This window comes from Pelobates fuscus, chromosome 1 (assembly GCF_036172605.1).
Source record: "Pelobates fuscus isolate aPelFus1 chromosome 1, aPelFus1.pri, whole genome shotgun sequence".
Lineage (NCBI taxonomy): Eukaryota > Metazoa > Chordata > Amphibia > Anura > Pelobatidae > Pelobates > Pelobates fuscus.
This window is the reverse complement of record NC_086317.1, coordinates 21728013-21742546: the sequence shown is the minus strand read 5'-3', so window position 1 is coordinate 21742546 and position 14534 is coordinate 21728013.

Sequence of the window (14534 nt, the reverse complement as noted above, 5' to 3'; positions counted from 1 at the left end):
TGTTCTTTGATAGGGGCACCAAGGAACTAAAACAGGACGGTGTACAGGACCCAAAATCAGGACTGTTGGGGGGCCTAGGCCTATGGCAATATTTCTTAGTGAGTGAAGGTTTTCCCAATAGTCCCAGAAACTCAGTTTAGTAAGTAAAATCACTGTATGATAAACAGATTCACAATCTCTCATCTACAAAGAGAATAAGCATTTCTCATTAGCAGCAGGATTGATGTGACTAACCAAAGGGCTGGCCATCTGTCGATGAGCTCAAGTACACAGAACAGTAATTTGTAAATTGGTGAGCTAAACTAGAAGTTACTGACAGTTGTGTTGTTTATCCTAAGAAAAAAAAAAACAAACTAGCTTTAGTTAATGTCTGAATAAAGAAATGTATGTTTGAAGAACTACTTTCAGTAACTGTGGCGGGACTGCTGCCTGTTGGTGAATTGCCTGTCTGTTATTAGGTGTCTTTTGCCCGCTCCCCGTTTAGGAGTGCCTCCACAAAGGGAATTCATTCACCTCCTGAACGGGGACCACCCCGATAACCCCACTTAGAATGTTGGTTTAGTACCTTGCCACATAGTGTCAAACCGCAAGGGAAACAATTAATGAACACTCCTCCAGCTGACCTCAGGGTGGAATGTGGGATGGGTCTTTGTATGTGTGTGTGATCCACCCCTTGCATGGGGTTATGCATAAAAGCCATGTGTGGCCAATAAAGTGTTGTTGTACCTCCAGAACTGTGTGTCGTCCAGTTACTGGGGGGAAATGAGTCTCTTCATACCCTAAATGGTTCCTGTTCAGGTGAAGGAAGAGAATTAGGGGAGGTAACTGGACGGGTTTCCAGGTGTTCCGCTACAGTAACCACTACTTACACCCTAATAATAATGACATTTAATATATAACCTAAAAAACAATTCATAATGTTCTCCCTTTCAAGACATCCAAGCAATACAAGTAATAGAAGTACTGGGCCTCCATTAAATGTCTAGGTTGGTGGTGGAAAAGTCTTTTTTACCTATTGTAACCACTGATAGTTTGCCTATTTACCACTGTAACGTCTTAACGTGTAGAATTTAGCAGGGCTAACAAAAAATTGTCGTTTAAAACAACACTATGAGGCGGCATAGGAAGCTGCCTAGCCTAGGCCCTGGAGCTGAACTCTGGTTGTAAGGGGGGCCCTCTTGAGCCAGAAAGAAGATAAAAATATCTACATGCATTGCTTGTCCTTCTCACCTGCTTGAAGAAGCAGTGTGGTCAACCTCAATATCGGGCAATTAAATGGTCCAGTGGAGGAACGTTGTACTCAGGAACTATACGTACTCTGACACACACACAAACAGCGTCCTGGGTAACTTTAATCTGTCATTGGGTAGAGGTCGAAGGCTGGTAGAAAATAACATCAGGTGCAGAAACTGGAGTGGAGATTGGAGAATAGAATATAATGGATACTACGTTTAAAATATGAGATTGAAACAGACGGAAAGAAATGGATGCTCGGATATAAATTTGAGGCAAAAAAAACTAACATTTTGGTCAGAAACTAACATTAAAGCAAGTAGGATCCATGTTTTATGTTCTGGTAATGAAGTAGAGGTACACAAAGAAGAGTCGGAGAAGGTCAGAGCCAAATATTGAGGCAAATCGAATAGAATGTGTGCCATGGTCAAAACCTGACGCAGAAGAGAAGGCATATCAAGTTTCAAAGCTAAGGTCATGGCAGGATGAGAAGAATGAAATTCAGGGTCACAAGCCGGGTCATATGAACATCAACATTCTGCTCACAGCCAAGGTCGAAACCAGGATCAAGAACACAGAGGTTTTAATTCCGCAGAAACCCTTGGTTGGTATTTACAGAAGACAAACAGGGTAACAATACAGGGTAGCGATATGCAAAGTCCTGGGTTTAGAAATTCTGTGGCCACGTGACCAAAAATCCTTCTGCATCCTTCCCAGAGCACAGATCCTTGACACGTGTGTTTGAAGGATTCTTTGTTGCCACACGTCAGTCTTTGAAATTTCTCTCACCCTCGCCCTAATGGAACCCTGCTCCACATTAAAACCACTATGAGTACATCACGTCTGTGCCGTTATATCTCTTTACACCTTACCTGCCCATGTCACCAATTATTTTCTATGTCGACTAATTACTTTTGCCATACAGTAGCTCTTTCATCTACGAGATCCATCCAAGCAGTTTCTTTTCTGACCTTGATATTTGATTTTTCTCCATTTTCACAACGTTACTAGTAGGAATCTTTACACAGAAATCTTTTTCTGATTGAGCCGACAGTCAAACTATCACACCACCGTCCGTTATCAATGTGTGTACGACAATCTGATAATTTTCCTTTTCTTTCTGATTATTGTTCATCCTTTTACATGTGTGATGTGAACATCTCCATCTGTTTGGAACGTTGGAATTATGAAAATTCCATTCAAATTGTCAAACTTAGAAAATAAATGCTTTAGCGGTAAATGAACATCACCCTATGTATAAGTACCCATCAGAGATACGAAATACACTCTGATTTACCCAGGGATTTCAAAGACCCTCTCTGTACGTCTACCCACAGCAGCTTGCTTTCTTTTTGTGTTTGTTTTAACTTCCTTCAATTAACTGAATATTTTCATTTTAGATCTTTGGAGCATCTACTGCTTACCTTTTTATTTCTATGGTATGAGGAGTCCAACATTGCTGCACAATATGTATCAATCTATGGATGGGCTCTGTTGATAATAGAACCACTCTAAAGATACAGTGGGAATATAAGATCATCTGCTCCTATAGGAAGAACATTTATTAAATATATAATTATTTTATTTTTTTACCTCCTCCCACCCCAGAGATCGGCCTGCTACATGATGAAATCACATCTTTCAAACCGTTCTTTTTACATTTACTCTTTAATAACACCTGGTGTAAATGTGATCATTAGCTGTGATGTAATATATAGATGATATTTAATGATTATTTTCTATAAAGTTATTCCATCATTGGTTCCAGTTTTTTAATGTAATATTTACCCCCCCAATTTAGCCCTCACCCCCCCCCAGCTCCTCCATACACGGTCTTGTTTTTTCCTTACAGATTGTGTTTTATTATTATATTGCTGCGACAATTCTACTAAACGTTTATTAACGGGGAAACCCATTAAACGTCCGCTGACTGCGTGATGAAAGAGAAATGTGCAGAATAAAAGATGCACTCTATTCTTCATCTGAACTAACCTGTGCAGACTAATGCAGACATCAAAGGGGAGCGAGCAAACATATTTATAGATATTTATGCGGAGAGACAGATAGAATTTTATTAAAACTCAACAAACAAAAAGCTGTATTTAATGAAGGTGCAGGAGATTGGGTAAAGGTTATAGCATTGCAGGGCAGAGAGCTCAGATTTTTTACTGAAATCCTGGAATGTCAATTTCCTCTAAGAGCATTTTATGCATGGTACACATGCATAACCAACCAATACAGGTGTCTGTGGATATCTCACACACTTGCGCCATCTAGTGCTTGTTTGGGAAAAATACAAGGGCCCATTAAGGTTTCCAAAGTGCAATAGAATGTAGAAGAAACTGATTATATATCGCTCTTTTTGTTTTGTTTTGTTTCTAATTTTGGGACTAAAACAGATGATAGAAAAACTATTTTGCCTAAATTTTAGACTCCCTTGTTGATTCACTATCATTATAGCACTTAAAGGGACAGCAATAACTATGATTAAACAAGAAACAAACAGCATCTATTTCGTTTAATCCCTTAATTAAATCAATAATAATGAATAATTACACTTATTGGTCCTCTTTACAACTGGTCAAAATAGGGAAACTCCACAGTGCCACTCAAGTAAATAGCATTGTGACGCCTTTATCCCTCACTGATAAGTAGACTTGGAAATGATTGATCTAAGTGGTCTTTGTCAAGGATGGGTACAAATCAGTGTATTCAAACATATATGTAAAGCAGTGAACATGTAACCAACTATGTAAAGTATACAGACTTAGGCTTACAAAGCATCAAGGGAGTTGTAGTCCTCCAACAGGTGGAACATCTGACGACACCTACACTTTAGTCACCAAAACAACTACAGTTTAATGTAGTTGTTTTGGTGGCTAGAGCCTGTCCCTGTAGGCTTTTCAGAGAAAAGGTAGTATTCACATTACTGCCTAGTAACACCTCTAGGTGCAGTTACACAAATGAGGAGATGCGCACTGGCGCAGCAAGTCGTTTTGCCATGCATGCGCAATAGCCTCCCATTGCTTTGGATTGGCAGAGCCACCTGCAGCAAGACTGGCGTGGCGTGGGAGAAAATTTAAGTAAAATCACCTTTTCAATGGGAGGCAAGGGACCGAAACAGTTAGTTGACCACTATGAGTTCAGGAATACGTTAGCGTTCCTGACTATATAGTGTCCTTTTAAGCACAGGAATCGAGATGCTTATAGTAAAAGATATATATTGCATAATAAGTTTAAATAACTTTCTTACGCTAAAGAATACCAAATACGGCAGGACATGTACTATAACCTTTAGGGATGTGCATGGGCAAAAAAATTTGGTTTCGGTTCGGAAATTCGGGTAACTAAAAAAATTCGTCACTTCGGTTCGGTTCACCACTTCGGCAATTCGAAACATCTTTAGGGCTCCCTAACCCTGCAGCTACCCTTTTTTGTGATGTGTGTGCCTTTTGTCATTCATATTAATTCATATATTGTTTTTAAATAAAACTCAATTCAATATATCTTTGGAAGTACACGTGATATTTTTTGTGGATACTTCATAATGTGAAAAAAGGAGAATATATACTGGCGCTGAATAAAAAATAGGAATTTACAGTGTTGTACACCAATATTCATACAATAGCTGCTGTAACACCAGAAAAACCACATACACCAACCACATAAACCAAAATACAAAAAGGTGTAGCGCTACATACAAGTCAAGATTCGTCCAAAAGCAGAAGGAGTATTTTATAGTATTTTATAGTGTTGGTATATTCTGACTGCAAATTGCCTAAAAATGAAATTAAACTCCCGTAGTGTGAAACTGTTATATATTGCAAATCATATATATATGTAAGAATACCACTCACATTCTCCTGAGCTATCAACCAAGCTCAGAGATAAAAATCTCACAGGTCCGTAAAGGCGACCTTCCCCTTCTTCAAATTAGATAGTTTTGCACAATGTCAGCTAGGGCTTAAACAAAACATATATATGGTGCAATATAGTCTGAAACCAGCAGTCTAATATAAAGTGGTACTATATTATACTCACAAAGATGGAGCCGTAAATAGGCTCAGTCACAGCACGTTGTGTAGTTCAGGACTACACGCCTATTAGCAGGAACCAATAGCCCAAGTGTATGTTGAAAAATATTTTTATTAGATGATCTCAAGTTAAAATTCTAATGGCCAATAAGAAAATCAAATACAAACAACAAAATTAAAATAAATATATAGAAATATACAAACGATACAATAATATGAATAAGGGCATAAAGGTGATGTGTAGAGTCCCCAGGACGCGTTTCGCCGAGCTTCTGTTGGCTTCCTCAGCTGGGTAAGTAGCTTTTGTACAAACGCGGCTCCATCTTTGTGAGTATACTATAGTACTACTTTATATTGGACTGCTGGTTTCAGACAATATTGCACCAAAAATATGTTTTGTTTAAGCCCTAGCTGACATCGTGCAAAACTATCTAATTTGAAGAAGGGGAAGGTCGCCTTTACGGACCTGTGAGCCTATTATCCCTGAGCTTGGTTGATAGCTCAGGAGAATGTGAGTGGTATTCTTACATATATATATGATTTGCAATATGTAACAGTTTCACACTATGGGAGTTTAATTTTCATTTTTAGGCAATTTGTAGTCAGAATATACCAACACTACTGTTAATCTTGACCTTGACTTGTATGTAGCGCTACACCTTTCTGTATTTTGGTTTTTGTTTTACTTCATAATGTGACCTTGGCATAATATTGACATTAGTTGAGCGCATTATACTACTTATAGATAGACGTTACTGACATTATTGCTGTGCTCCACAACCTGATTTTAGTATTTTATTGATGTTAACTCTGTTCACCCATCTAATTTCCCAGACAGATTCTAATTTGTCTCACATTCCTACCAAGTATTGCCCGTCACAGTTTGGCAGTCTCTTTCTTTTAAACCCCTGCACTGTCTGTCTCTATCACTCACAATATACACAAATCCATTCCATCTCAGTGGATTAATACATATTAATAGATGTATGACTGTTTCCGCACATGTGCAAATATTCTAAATAAACACGTATGAAACTAATATATGTTTGTCAAACACCCAGGCATATGAGAGTGGATGGATCACTATGGCAGTGTCATTTTCATTCCGATCAGATTTCATAAACCTCTGTCATTCTTAGCCACCCTTTTCAGTTATTGGATTCTTCTAAGCACTAACTCCTTGTCCTGGTGTTCCTGGTTTATAATCCCTGACTCAATTTCCAGTATTTGGCAATTCTGAACATCTGTAGGCTCCCTAACCTTACTCCTACAACCACTTACACATCTATAGAGCTCCCAGTGACCGGACTGCCACCACAACCACTTACACATCTATAGGGCTCCCAGTGCCAGGATTGCCACCACAACCACTTACACATCTATAGGGCTCCCAGTGTCCGGACTGCCACCACAACCACTTACACATCTATAGGGCTCCCAGTGTCCGGACTGCCACCACAACCACTTACACATCTATAGGGCTCCCAGTGTCAGGAATTAGCTTATTGGTCAAGATTAATTTCATCATTCAAGTAATTTTCCCTCCTTCTTGTTTTACCACTTTTCAGAAAACCGAAGCACTTTGGCACTTCCGAAATTCGGCACTTCGGAAGCATCCTAATTGCCCGAAATTCGTCCTAATTTACATCCGGAATGAAACGAATTGCACATGTCCAATAGCCTTTAGTTCATGGTAACCATTACAGAGAGAAGGGCCACTGGGTAGGCCGTATTTCCAAGTTTCCACGATAACCATACTTACAGAAGCAGTGTTTCAATTAATACTGCTTCATACTGAATAGCAATGAAGTATCCACCTTATATTTAAAGATTTCACAGCTAGCAAGGTCAAACCAGTTATTTATCCATGTGATTTATCTGTGCTTTTCAATATACCTTGTGCTAACTTTCCAGGGAAAGGTATTAAGGAGAGCACACTTATTGTGCACTTCTAACCCAAAATATAGTAAGTAATATCAAAGATCTAACACACCATCACTACTGTTACACCAGATATGAGTTGCACTGGTGTGACACTGTGCCCTGGCAGGCCCTGAAACGCACACGTGTGAAGGAAACTGACTGCTATTATATTACAGTCAAAAAAGTTTTAGTTTTTTTTTTAAATGCAAGCTATTGTGACACCAGATATGAGTTGCACTGGTGTGACACTGTGCCCTGGCAGGCCCTGAAACGCACACGTGTAAAGGAAACTAACTGCTATTATTTCACAGTCAAATTTCTAGTTTTTTTTTTAATGTACACTACTGTTACACCAGATATGAGTTGCACTGGTGTGACACTGTGCCCTGGCAGGCCCTGAAACGCACACGTGTGAAGAAAACTGACTGCTATTATATTACAGTGAAAAAAGTTTGTTTGTTTTTTAAATGCAAACTATTGTGACAACAGATATGAGTGGTGGCACTGGGCAAGTGGGCACAGTATACGCTGTGAGCCTGACACACACGCTGGCAGGCAGGCAGGCAACTGCAATTAGATTACACAGGGAAAAAAAAAAGCAGACTGATGTTCTAGCCCTAAAAAGGGCTTTTTGGGGTGCTGTCCTTACAGCAGAGATCAGATGAGTCCTTCAAGACTGTAGTGGACACTGAATACACTAGCCTAGCTATCGATTTCCCTATTAAATCAGCAGCAGCTACACTGTCCCTCCTCTCACTAAGAATGCAGCTTCCGGGGGGGGGGGGGGGGCTAGCTGTCATGGAGGAAAGACGCACTTCGTGTGAGCTCCCTCAATATCTCACTTTAAGCAGCTATCAACAAGCGAATTTCACCCCAGAAGGGGATGACCCAGCAATGTTGCTCCTACCTGACCGACCCGACATGCTTAATAGCGGTCAGCAACTCAACAGAGTCTTACTTACCTCCGCGTGGCAACTGTGACCTGGTGCTCACTGGGCGGGAGAGGCGGCCGATCTTCCCGGCAGGAGCTCCTTCCCCCTCCCTCCCCCCCCCCCCCTTGGACCGGTGGGGGTTATCCCGGTCCACCCCTGAGAGGCTGTCTGGAGCTAATGGACGCACAGAGCACAGCCGCCCAGGCTGACATACTCATCTGCGACTCTCCCAATATGGCGGAGCCGCGTGTCCTCCTGGTACCAGCAAAGCATGGCAGGATATTGAGTCTAAGCTGGACAGACTCTTTAATCAATTTTGGAAGCAAATAACAAGCAGGAAGCCCCAACAAGCTCCACCACAGCTAAGCAAAGCAGTCCCCATTAAAATCCACCACGCAAAAGGCGTCGAAGACGGGACCGGAGGCACAAACAGAAATGCAGAGCCTGCCCCACGTCAAGCACTCGCTTCCACCTTAAGCCACCACAATCCCGCACCGGACGTGAAGCACCACCGGGACAGATCCAACCACCCTACAAAACAAGCTTCCACCACCTCAAGCCGCGAACCCGGCACTCAGACAGAGACTTGCCTTTGTTGTTCCAGGTATCAGGGACTCCCAGGGTCTGCACCTGGCGCCTAGAAGGGATCGGATGAGCACAAGCAGTAAACAGCAGCCTGCCAAGCATGTCCCACTATAGCCGATCCTCCACACCATGCCTTTGATCACATGAACTGCTCTCTGCACATTAACTAATCGTAAAGTAGCAAGCGTTTAAACATGTCATTATTTCACCTCCTAAAGAGTTTATTGTCGTAGTTCCTTACATGCCTTTGCCTTAACCGTTCATGTATTATGTTATTACCTCACACTTGATTTATAACTAGTGGTGGAGCTGCTGATATAAATACACAGTTGATAACGTGCAAACTACACCCTAAACATGACAGCCATCTTTCACAACAATGTACTGCTATATACTCATACCCTCAGTGCAACTAGCCATGATATACGCAAGTTCAGCCTAGCATGCTCAAATATAACACACTTCTGTCTAAAAAAAAACCCAATAAATTATACAAAAAAAAAGAATGCAGCTTCAGAATTAATCTAAATTGTATGCTGTCTAGGAGGTGGGAGGGTCTGGGAGGGAGGGTCTGCTGCTGATTGGCTGGAATGTGTCTGCTGACTGTGAGGTACAGTGTCAAAGTTTACTCAATGATGACAAATAGGGGGCGGACCGAACATCGCATATGTTCGCCATCCGTGGCGAATGCGAACAAGCTATGTTCGCCAGGAACTATTCGCAGGCGAACCGTTCGGGACATCACTACTACTGAGATGTTCAAATGTCCTCTATCCGAGAACTTAAACCATATATTAAGGAAGAGCTAGGTTAAAAAGCCATATTTTATTTAACTTGAACAAGACAGCTCAAAGAAAAAACATATTCCTGATTAAATTCCTACCTCTTCTGTGAGTTCTGAAGTTTAAATGTTCCCACTCCTTTGTGCAAAGTATTAACTTCCTTGTGCATGCTGGGCTGTGTCCAATCAAATATTTCTTATGGTGAAGCACTGAGGACACAGAGTGCACGATTTGGTACCCTATAAAAAAAATATACATAACAAGAGGTCCCTAATTCTTGTTTCATCCTGTGAAGCGTTATGTAAGAATATTAATCTCACACAGGAGGCTGCTGGCAGTGATATTAGAAACTAGTAGTCACAATTAGGCAATTAGCAGGGCGAGCAGGAGATAAGGATTTTGTAATGTAAACACTGTCTGCAAACGGAAATAAATACATAGCAAAATTTATATTATGTAGTAATCATTTAGAAAAATTATTTGTGTCCACCAAGGGCAACCTTTTGTATGTTTCTGTTTTTGCAGTTGATCTGAAAAAGCAAAAGAGGGCAAAAAGAAATGCAGGAAAACACACTTATTAGCAACATAATTACAATATCAGATTCACTTACCTTACCTCTTCTCCCGTAACAGAATGTATCTTGTATAATATAGCTGATTTCCAATGAACCTAATTTATCATGTGTGCTGGTGTCCTGCTACTGGATGTGATTGATTCGGCCCTTATTCTGAACGGATGTCTTAAATAAGAGGCAGGGTCCCAACCTGATTTAATGCATAGAGTTACATGTAGAAATCGACTTTATAAGTAGTTAGGGAATTGTCTAGTAGAGTAAGTGACTTAATTGTCTGGTTTGAATGTCGGAGTGACGCGAGGTAGTGGCTGTACTTCTGTCTGATTAGCTGTAATCGTGAAGTTTCTAGGACTCAGGAATCCATAGAAGGTTAAATACATAGAGGTATATGACCAGGTTTGTGTGGTTCGAATGCTGTCTAGTGAGTCTGATGACACCTGGAATTCCCATCGAGAGGGTATATGTTATTTGTGGGGTGATGAACCAATTACTTATAAGTTTGATACCCTTATTGAGTAAGCATTAAAAGGAAACAGAGTATGGTTTGAAAATGGCTGTTGTAACGTGGCGCTGGCTGGATGTGGGAATAGGTAGAGTTTGATTTGTCTGAAAATTGGATGAAGGGGGCAAAATGCGGCAAATTAGACCATTGTTAGAATTGTACACTTGTGGACGTTGTATTCAACTGAGAACCCTCAAAAATGGCCATGGGTCTATTGTAAGTACTCTTAGTGTTAGCGGATAAGGCTATTCGTGACAACTCGTTGCCGTGTGCCAATAGCCAGGTTAGTTCGGATTAGAACGTTGAAATGCGGAGTTTGGGTTAGGTGTTTTGGCAGTTGGGTGAGGAACGAAGAATTCTCAATTAACGATGGGGCAAAAGTGTCCGTGGCCAATTTGGAGTAGCCTGGGATGCATTCCCGATAGGGGAAGAACTGAAAGTGACCGGTAAACAGGACAACCCATGAAGTATCTTCATAGTGGTCAATGAAGATGAATGACCCATGTGAATTATGTCGCAGACTGCCATCTTTAACTGTCATACCCGACCAGGATTCTTATGTGAATGCAGTCGACATTTATATGGTAAATTCGACTAAGACCGGTGTTTGGTAAAGATGGCAGACCGAGTCTTTTTGGCCAGCAATCCTCAATCAATAGTTTTGTAGATTGCTGCGACCCAGTATTAGCGGCTGCACCTGTACGAGAACAGGAATTGGTCAGGTCCTGGCAGGATGAACATAGAAAACCCCAACCCGGGTTCTAACGATTCCTACCCCATGACCAGGTATGCCCTGCCAGAGGATCTGGTATCAATACCTCCGTCAGGCAGACCTGGTAATAAGCGTAACAGTAACTGAATGATCGCCCCAGAGGGATAATGCGCACAGAGAAGTTCCAAGAACCCAGGCTTATCCTCAGAGAGATTTGACTGCATGGTATCGGAATTCCGTATGAAACCTATGAAATCGAGTCCGGTGGTGGTTCAGTGGTTTGTCTCGTGTCAGAAGAATGCCTAGAGTTGAAACAGTGCTATAGTGTACTTTATTCTTGCATGAGTGCCGTTGCTATTCTACTATTAAGAAATCTTCTAGATAATGTATCATCGTGGAGTAGCCAGCATTGAACCTCCGCTAGTGCATCAAATATTTCCCCGAAGCAACACTCCACACACCACTTACCCCCATGAACATTCCATAAGGAGATGATTAGCAACATGAAGGTGTTGGAGAAAACACTCTTGCTGTCATGTGGTTTACCCGCCCTCACAATTACTTGTGTCCGCTGTGACATAGTGTAGAGAGAATGATGTGGCTAATATAAAGGAGTTAAGGTATGAATTGTGGACGAATGAGGAGCAGACAGATCAATGGTGAGGCGTTGTTTATAGAAGTATTGCTGGTGGTCTACAGTATATGGTACGTACCTAGCTGAGGAGATTGGGGCATCTAAGGTGCCTACGGGGAGTGACCTCAACCTAGTGTGGAACCCGTGTGTAATTATTCTATCAAGCGCGGGGACGGATGTGACCTAAGTAGATTAAGTAGAACGACCACTCTTATTTATCTCTGTATACATGACATTGATTCAACTTATACGGGCACATGGCTTTGACATGAGTCCCAAGGCATATGGCGCATACGTAAAGTAATCTGTAGTCGCTAGAACTATATTCTTGTGATAAAATACTACAAATTAGTGATTGAGTACTCAGATAGTGAGGGGGAGTGATGCAGGGGGCCTACCCTGTGAGATGGCGGGAGTAAGTGTTGTGCAGAACTTACGGAGGAGGGTCTATATGTATTGGACTGGCATTTTACTGATGTAGACAGTCTATCAATAACGGACTGAAGAGATGCCAGAATGTAGTTTAGATTCTAATACGACTGAGATGTCATTGTGAGCTAGTACCAAACAACTCAGGATGCGTGTGAGTAGCTTGGTGAGTTTTTTTTTTTTTTTTTTGCAATTCAACTAGGATCCTGGGGATAGATCAGAATCTTAAAGAGCATGGCGTGCATGGTAATTGAGGTTCGCTGAGGGTAGCAAGCCTAGTAGGGGTGTTGGCTTAACGGTTGCGCTAGGGAGGGATGGTACTTCTCCTATGTTGGCTTCTTGGGACATACTGACAATAATGACGGATTAATAAAACACAGTTGAGTTTATGTAGAACTGGCTGGCTAACTAGTGCCGAAGCGAAAAGCTATCTACACCGTGACAGGTGAGGCCCTGCTAGTTGCCAAGCGGCTGGTGAGGTGCTCTACCTATGATTGGGGCATGGGGCTCGAGCCACTAGCGTGGTGGCGGCCTCTCAGTGACAGTAAAAGATCCAAAAACGTGTGGGCGTGACAGGTGAGGCCCTGACTATAAACCTGATAGGTGGGTGAATGCGAGGCTCTAGATTTGGGTTGAGGGGCGAAAATCTCTGTGTTGAGATTGGGGAGTTGGCTTCGCGGGACCAGCTACGTTGTACAACTAAGGCCAGCTCCTAACTAGATAGCCAGTTCTCTGACCCTAGACGGGGGCTTGATGAGGAGGTAATGTAAAGTATTGAGCAACACCCAATTTGTGGTTTGTAAAAGTACCTTGAGATTCCTATGTCGGAGAAAATGAGAAAAGAAGAGAGGGAAAGGAGGAAGAAAGAAGAGAAAGGGAACTGTGGTTGGGAGAGAGAAGAGGTGAGAGAGAAACTGAATGATGTTTAGCAAAGTGTAGTTCTTAGAGACATAGCTGATAGTATAGTATCCTTAGGCCCCGAGGGTGCTGAAGATTCCCGGGGTAGCTACTATATATCCCGTAAGGGGGATTTAGGAAGGGTGAAATGAGCAAAGTTGTTAGAATCAGGTTGAATGTTAACAGGTAGTGATTTCGAATAAACGTATGACAAGTTATCAAGTGGAGCCGTGGCCTGACGAGGCAAGGCTGGAAATCAAGCCCCCGTACCCCAATACCCAATCGTGGAAATGCATGGCCTTGTAGAGGCAGTAGATTGAAAACGTGAACGAAAATGTATTTGTAACTGGTAGAGACAGGAGACAATAATGAACCAGTGTTCAACTGTCTAAATGGTAGAATGCCGTTCTAAAACCTGAAATTAAGGTGTAGTTTTAAAAAGGAAAAGATATATTTAAGGTTACCTCTATAATATTAACCTCTTAATTAATCGTATTAGATTATGCCATTATACGGATTAAATTAAATTACTTAACGGTTGTAGTTAAGCAGAAGATAATAGGTAACATCAATGTGAAACTTACGTAAATGTAATAGAGATTGGCAATTGCACGGTCAAACTAATTAGTCTGAATCATCTGACAACAATGTATGTATGGACGTGATTCATGTTAGACTTAAAGATTAGGGCATTCTTGCACAAAAGGAGGACATTTAAACTAACGGAATTACACACAGTTTAGGTTTCTTAATAAGTATATAGATAAATATATATGGTTATGATGAACTAATGCCCCCCCTCTTAACAGGTATATAGTTAGCATTATTCTTTGAATATTAACATTCCCTTAGTTAATTACCAGAACAGTGAGTGCCCGAATTAAAATGGGCTATGTGCTAATGATTTCCCTTAAACCTAACCAAAAGGAACAGTAATTGCACTAAATTACATTTTGGATGATTCAACGAAAATTCGTTCGTTTGTTTGTTCGCATGAAATATATAGAATATGAACTGCAAGTGTCGAAACGGCGGAAATAGCCCGAACGTGGCTATTTTCACCGATTACCTTATCGTTCGACTGTTTGGCGGTTCGTGAGTTTGCACAAACGGGCGGGAAGCGGAGAGGATGACGGAACCAGAAGTTTCGGCTGACAGAGTATAAGATACTGTGTACATGAGACTTATCAAGTAATAAAAAAATAAGTATCAAATTATTGGACACAGGAAATGTAATTTATTCTAGTTATTAATGTAAAGTTATTTTCCTTGCGTGCCCTGCAAAGTTTTTTTTTT